Genomic DNA, 7977 nt, shown 5'->3' on the forward strand with positions numbered 1-7977 from the left:
GCCACTACCTGCCAGCCACAACCAGCCATCACCCCGAGGCTGCACGGCTCCCTAGGAACTGTGTTCCCAGGCGCCTCAAAATTTGGCCCTGCCTCAAAAAAACCCAGTCCCAGCTCGGCCTGCACCCAAACCTTGGCGATGATCATCGCCTCGCAGACCGGCCGGGACCAGGGAAAAAAAAACCCAGCTGGGGGAAAAAAAAAAAAATCCCCCAGCTGGGGTTTTTTTATTCTAATTTTTTTTTTTTTTTTTTAAGCTAAGTACCTGCAAAGCAAAACAATACACAGACAACCTCAGAAGCAACACCACCACCCCCCAACCACACAGGGAATCCCTGCCACATAAACTCCTCTTCCCTCCCAGCCCATGCGTGCCACCACCTGCCAGCCACAACAACCATCACCCCTAGGCTGCACGGCTCCCTAGGAACTGTGTTCCCAGGCGCCTCAAAATTTGGCCCTGCCTCAAGAAAACCCAGTCCCAGCTCGGCCTGCGCCCAAACCTTGGCGATGATCATCGCCTCGCAGACCGGCCGGGACCAGGGAAAAAAAACCCAGCTGGGGGAAAAAAAAAAAAATCCCCCAGCTGGGGTTTTTTTATTCTATTTTTTTTTAAAAAACAAAAACAAAAAAACCAACTCAGTACCTGCAAAGCAAAACACTACACAGACAACCTCAGAAGCAACCCCACCACCCCCCAACCACACAGGCAATCCCTACCACATAAACCGCTCCTCCCTCCCAGCCCATGCGTGCCACCCCCTGCCAGCCACAACAAGCCATCACCCCGAGGCTGCACGCCTCCCTAGGAACTGTGTTCCCAGGCGCCTCAAAACTTGGCCTTGCCTCAAAAAAACCCAGTCCCAGCTCGGCCTGCGCCCAAACCTTGGCCATGATCATCGCCTCGCAGACTGGCCGGGACCCAGGGAAAAAAAAATTGTTAATTCCATGTTCTATTTCTTTGTGCTCACTGCCTGCATGGCAAGACATTCTACTTCACATACAACCTCAAAGAGCACAATAATAAACGACTCCCACCTCTACAGCCTCAGACACTGATCCGCCTACACACACGCTCACATTCCCCCCTAGACGCATTCAGACACAAATGCTTGCACAGAGGTGAAGCGCTTCCTTTTAGTCACCAAGGGCCTTCTTGCTTCAAGTCTTTGCTTCCACCTGGGGCTGGCTTGCATGCACGCATCAAGGCCTTGCTTCGAGTCCTTGCTTGCACCTAGGGCTTGCATCAAGTTCTTCCATCGCTAGCTTGCTTGCATAAACACATCAAGGCCTTGCCTGCACAAGTGAAATAATTGCTTCCATCCATGCTGACAGGCATCAAGGACATTCTTGCATGCATGCACTAAGGCCAGGCTTGCATCACGTCCTTGCTTGCACCAACTTCTTCCATCACGTCCTTGCTTGCACCAACTTCTTCCATCACGTCCTTGCTTGCACCAACTTCTTCCATCACGTCCTTGCTTGCATGTGAACACTGACGACTGGTTTGCATACACAATTCATACACCACAGGCCAGGAGCCAAGTCCTCACTGCTTCAGGGGCATGAGCCAAGGACTAGCTGGCAGGCAGGCATCAAGTACACGCACCAAGTCCTCGCTTGACAGGCGTGCACCGAGTCCTCGCACCAAGTCCTCGCTGGCTGGCATCCAGTCTTGGCAGCAACTGCTTGCTTGTATGCACGCACCAAGGGCTAGCTGACATCAAGTACACCCACTAAAGACCGTCTGGCTGCCTTGCTTTCATGCCTGCATTAACTTCTGGCTGGCAAGAGCTGGCATCGAGTGATTACGTGGCCGCACTAAGCCCTTGCATCAAGTCCTTGCTTTAAGAGTATGCACCAAGGGTCGGCTTGCTTGCACCAAGTCCTTGTTTCAAGTGCACGCACCAAGGCCTAGCCTGCACACAAATGCTGGGTTGCGTGCACCGAGGGCTGGCTTGCTTGCGTGCATCTGATGCTTGCATTCTCCTTGCCTAGCAATCACCATTTGGCACACAGGTTGCCCTCCTGCATCTGAAAACCAATACTGAATAAGTCACCTCAATACTCAGCAGTAGCTTAACAATTACAGACATCTTGTTTCCATTTGAGAATAATAACCCTCTTTCACACTACAAGCAGGCAGAAAAAGAAACCAAAAAACCCAACCAAACCCAAATGTTAAGTTCCACACATACCATAAATAACACCCTTGATTATGAACTGCTTTGCTACCGCTCCAATGGCTTATCCCACACAGTCTTGTTCATCCCCCTGCAGCTGCAGAGCCAGGCAGAAACTACTTTCCTCAGCTGTTGCATCTATGGCTACTCGATGGGCAGCATACTGTACGTATACTAGGCTACAAGTACAGAGCATATCGGCACATTAACCACAGAACCTTACCGATATACTTCTGTTGACACTTATTACTTCCTTGCCTCGGGCAGAGCAGCTCCAACCAGACAAATACACGCAACGACACTGCACGTGAAACCAATGACACACCAGAGACAAAAGAAAACTCTAAGGAGAATGACCCCCAGACCAGAGATGCCACAGGGCAAGAATACGTAGGGGCTGCGAGGAAGTCTCAGCGGCAGCCCCAGAAAAGTGGAAGACCGTAGTCCCTTAGTAAGGGATATGGCCAGAAGTGGGAGGACGCAAGTGCAAGAAGTGGTGCTTAAAGACCTTAGAACGTAGAGGATGCACAGAAGAAGTCCCAGAAGAGGGGACAGATGCAAGGAAGTGCAAGCAAGCGCTCGATCAGAGAAGTTGACGTGGCCTGCGATGCCGCTGCAATAGACAGCTGACCAGAAACTTCCAGAAAGCAAGACCCATGCATGCTGTAAGACAGCAATGCGAGACGAGCGGTGCCCAATTGGCATGGGAACAATGAGTACAGGCACTTGAGACCCTACAGATGATGCCCAAGCATTCCTTGAGCACAACGAGGACATCGAGGCCTGTGAAAGACCTAAGGCACAGCACGTGGACTACGTAAACGACAACACCACAGACAGACTAGAACCACTTTGCCTGGCACACGATCGCTTTAGACTGAGAAGGAGACCCCTCTGCCTTTACCTGCCCAAAGGGGACTCTTCCTGCACAGTTCTCTCTTCTATGCTACCTCTCAAACCGCTCCCTGCTATTACAAGTCACCTCCCCTCTTCCCAGCACAACCCCAGCCCTAGTCCCTCCACCTAGCTTTCAGAGGTCCGAGAGCCTGAGCCATGCTTGGCAGAAGCAGCTCAAGTCACATCTGCTGCCCGATACGATCCTGCAGTCGACACGTTTCTCTTTATCTGCAAGAAGACAGAACGGAAAACAGTGCCAGCGGTCAGCATTGTGCTACACAGCACCCCATTTGTGAGAAATCGACAGGCCCGTGCTCCATCCCCCCATTACCCACCTCACCTCAAATGCTCTTCCCGTTCCAAAGGCAGCCCGCGTGGCACCTACAAAATCAAATAGAAACGCTCAGCTGAGTTGCTCTGTAAAATTTAGCCCTGCAATACCTGTTTAGACAGCGACTTCCTCCCCTCTCAGGCCATTCGCCTGCGTGAAGATTCACCCCTCTGAGGCTGCATGTAGCACCTGCGGAAGACAAAACAAGACATGCTCAGATACTACCCTAAAGCATAGGCTGCCCGCAGTCATTATTCCTCATGTCCTGCTCTCTTATCTTGACCGCTTGCCCACTCAGGTGGCGCTATCTTCTCTTGTCCCATCGAGGCTCTCGCACCACCTGTAATAGGCCAAGAGCAAAGGAGGCTTATAACTCCACAGACTATAAGACGTGAACAATAACTGTTTCTTCACATAACTCACCGTTGTTCTTCTTGCCCGAGACAGGTCCCGTGCCGGTATGCCGTTTTGCTCATTGCTCTGCATCTTCAAAGAGAAAAAATAAAACCAAAATACAATTACTAGTCATGTAGACACCAGTTGCATCTAACTGCCAACACTGCAGCCAACCCGCCTTGCTACAGGAATCTAACCCCAACTCCATCGTCACTCCATGGTGCTAGAGCTCGTGCCTCTGCACCTGAAAAAAACACAATATTCAATAAGTCAGCAATAGCCAAACAACTCCAGACACAATGTTTACATTTAGGAATACCATCTCTATTTCACACTACAGCCAGGCAGGAAAAAACAGGATAAAATGAAATATTAAAATATTAAACACATACCAAATTTATTGGCCTTAGACTGTAAACTGTTCTACAAACACTACAGGGGCATATCCGAGACAGCTTTAGTCATCCCCTCTGTGGCTGCATAGCTGAGCAGAAGTGCTTCTCACCCGATACGTCTGTGGCTACTTGCTCTGTAATGGACCATATGGCCTTGGCGTTCCAAGTCCAAGCGTGTATCTATATTAAATATAGATTCTTACTGCTATTCTCCCACCAACTACTGCTTCTATGGCTCGAGCAGAGCAGTTCCGGCCAGACACAGACACACGCAGACAAACTCTGCACAAAAGACCAATGACATGATGCAGAAACAAAAGAAGACTCGGCAAGAATGACTCGCACACGAGTCTGCATTGGCTGGGATGATGTAGGGAGCTGCAAGATAGAATCTACAGCAGCCCTTGAAGAGTGGAATACTGAGGCCGTGTAAAGACATATGGCTGCAACTGGAAGGATGCAAGTGCAAGAAGCCCTGCTTAAAGGCCTAAAAACGGAGGATGCGTGGAAGAAGTCCCAAAACAGGGCTTTAGGAAAATGGATGAATAATTATTGAGGATGCTGACATGTCCTGCAATGACTATGCAATAGACGACTGACCAGAAATTTCCAAAACGCAAGACCGATCCAAGCTTTAAGATGGCGATGCAAGAAAAGCAGTGCCCGATTGGCACCTTACCGAGAACAGACGTTCAAGACCCTAGAGATGATGCCCGAGGCACGTGGCACGTGCCTTAAGCACAAAGATGACATCAAGACCTGTGGAAGACTTTATACGTGGCAGACAGACTACATAGACTAAACAACAACAGATACAGGCTGTAACTACCCTGCCTGGCACACGCTAGCTCTGCGCTGAGGATTGAACCCCTCCCTATACCTGCACAAAAGGTTACTCTTCCAGCACAGCCCTCTACCGTGTGCTAAATCCCTTCTCTGCCATTCTCAACATTCTGCCTTCTTCCCAACGCCAAAACACAACCCCCTCAACTTAACTTTCAGAGGGCCAAAGGCCTGAAGCCATCCCTGGCAGAAAAAGCTCAAAACGAGTCAGCTAACTGGGACGATCCTGCATTGCCAGGTTCCTCTTGATTATCATCTGCAAGAAAACCAAACAGAAAAACAGCGCCCATACTCAGCATTGCACTGCACAGTGCTAACGCTTGTACTACACCCGCTGCTAAATGGCCAAGACATTCTGCTCACCTGTTCCGTCCCAATTCAAACATCCAGTGCTGCAGCCATCATCACCTGGGGCACCTAAGATAGCCAGACACAAGGATTACTGTTGTGCTTCTAAGAAATCGGTCCCGTGCTCCTTCTCCCTACTACACAGCTCACCTCAACTGCTCTTCCCATCGCAAAGGCAGCCCGCACAGCGCCTGCAAAATCAAAGAGAAATGCTCAATGGAGTTGCTGCGTACTACGTTGCTCTTAGACACCAATTTGGACAACCACCTCCTCACCGCTCAAACCATTTCTCAGCATGAAGCTCCACCCCTCTGAGGCTGCGTGTAGCACCTGCAAAAGAAGAGAGGTACTTGGGATACTAACGCAAAGCGGAAGCTGCCCCCAGCGATACCCATCTCCTGCTATGTTACCTTGACCGCTCTCCTGCCCAGCATCCATCATCTCAGGCTGCCACGTTGAGGCTTGCTCTCCACCTGTAATACACAAACAACAAGGGATGCTTTTAAGATCAAACTGAAAATGCAGATCGGCTATTTATATTGCCACTGGCCACATCTTCCCACCTACACCACAGCCGACTCGCCTCCCTATGGCGCTCCACCCACGAGTCCATCAGCGGCATTTGGCACACAGGTCGTCCCTCTGCATCTGAAAAACAATATCGAAGAAGTCACTCTGATGCTCGGTGACGCCTTAACGGTTCCAGACCTCTCGCTTCCATTTAGCGGTACCATCTCTACCGCACGCTACAGCCAGGCACAACAAATCCACAACCAAACCCAAACATTAAGTTCCACTCCCTTTGAATTTAAACTGCTCCGGTACTGCTCCACTGGATTCTCCCACACACTTTTGGTCATCCCCTCTGTTGCTGCAGAGCCGAGCAGAAACTGCTCTCCTCATCACCTGCTGCACCTAGGGCTACTTCTTCTGCAAAGTATGGTATGCCCCCAGACTGCAAGGTGTATGCCTATCAGCATATTAACCACAGAATCTTGCCCTTCTACCTCTGCTCACTCTTATCACCTCCATGCATCGGGCAGAGCAGCTCCAGCCAGATACAAAACACACAAAGAACAACACCACACGCAAGACAGATTTCGTGAACCAGGGACAAAAGAACTCACTGTAGGAAGAATGATTCCTGGACCAGACATACCATCAGGCAAGACGCTGTACGGGGCTACAACGAAGAGTCTATGGGGGCGCTGGAAAAGTGAAGGACCGTGGCTCATTACAAAGAGATACAGCCGCAACTGGGAGGATGAACGAGCGAGAAGCCCCGTTTAAAGACCTAAAGATGCAGAGGATGCATGGAATGAGTCCCAGAACAGGGATCCAAGAAAATGGATGACTAACAAACAGATGCCGATGTAGACTGCAAGGCCGCAGCAAAAGAGTCATCTGATCCCAAACTTCCAAAACACAAGATCAATCCATGCTTTAGGATTGCGATGCAAGAAGAGCAGTGCCCGATCGAGACTGCATTGATGAGAACATGCATTCAGGACCCTAGACACTGTGCCCAAGGCATGTCTGGCATGCCTTGAGTGCAAAGAGGACATCAAGACCTGCGGAAAACTGAAGACGTGGCGCACAGACTACAGAAACTAGATGACAACAGATGTGGGCTGGAACTGCCCTGCCCGTGCTAGTTTTGGGCTGAGAAGTAGGCCCCTCTGCCTTTGCCTGCCCAAATAGGACTCTTCCTGCATGGTCCTCTCCCCTACGTTACTTTTAAAACCCCTCCCTGCCATCCCAAACATTCTCCCCTCTTCCCAGTTCCACCCGAGCCCTGGCCCCTCAACTTTGCTTTCAGAAGGCCAGGGGTCATCCTCAGCAGAAAAAAAAAAAACTCCAACAGCATCAGCTATGTGGGATGATCCTACAGTCACCAGGTTCCTCTTTGCCATCTGCAAGAAAATGAAATGGAAGAGAAACAGTGCCAACAGTCAGTATTGCACTGGTCAATGTCAGTGTATTGCACGACAACTTGCTCTGCCTAACTGCCACGTTGCTCGCTCACTTGCTATGCGCCATTTCTAGCATCAGATGCTGTGGCCATTATTACCTGGAACAACTAAGTCCCAGAGAATTACTGTTGTGCTTGTGAGAAGTCCGTCTCACGCTCCTTCTCCCTACTACTCATCTCAAATGCTCTTCCCATTCCCAAGGTGGCCCGCACAGCGCCTGCAAAACCAAGGGTAAATACTTAACCGAGTTGCCAAATAATACTTTGTTCTTTGAGACATATCTAACTTCCTCCTCACCATCAGCCCCACAATGATGAGAATAAGCCTGACTACCTCACTGGTGCCACAGAATTCCACGTGGTCTGCTTACCTCTCCTCTCCACCGCTCCCATCGTAGGAACACAGTAGTGGTGACACCCAGGACAAAAGATGAGCTACAGGGATCCAGATGTTAGCAGATTACCCAACTTTAGTCACAGGAACAAACAAAAAAAATTGCAAAAATATTCTAATTGAAAACCAGCAAAGATGATTGACATAGAAGACAAAAAACACAGGACACTTGCCATGCAGCCATGGAGACTGGAATTACAGAGACCATCAGTCAATGGT

General features: G+C 49.9%; 1 long non-coding RNA gene across 1 annotated transcript; it reads right to left on the bottom strand.

The window, feature by feature from the left end:
* Positions 1–399: 399 nt before the first annotated feature.
* Positions 400–3462, bottom strand: LOC128849875 (uncharacterized). The gene is made up of 3 exons (XR_008447491.1): positions 3420–3462; positions 3206–3307; positions 400–2033 (listed from the first exon to the last, which is right to left on the bottom strand). It is a non-coding gene; the product is annotated as an uncharacterized LOC128849875 (long non-coding RNA).
* Between the last annotated feature and the right edge of the window lie 4515 nt (positions 3463–7977).

Source organism: Cuculus canorus, chromosome 34 (genome assembly GCF_017976375.1).
Source record: "Cuculus canorus isolate bCucCan1 chromosome 34, bCucCan1.pri, whole genome shotgun sequence".
NCBI lineage: Eukaryota > Metazoa > Chordata > Aves > Cuculiformes > Cuculidae > Cuculus > Cuculus canorus.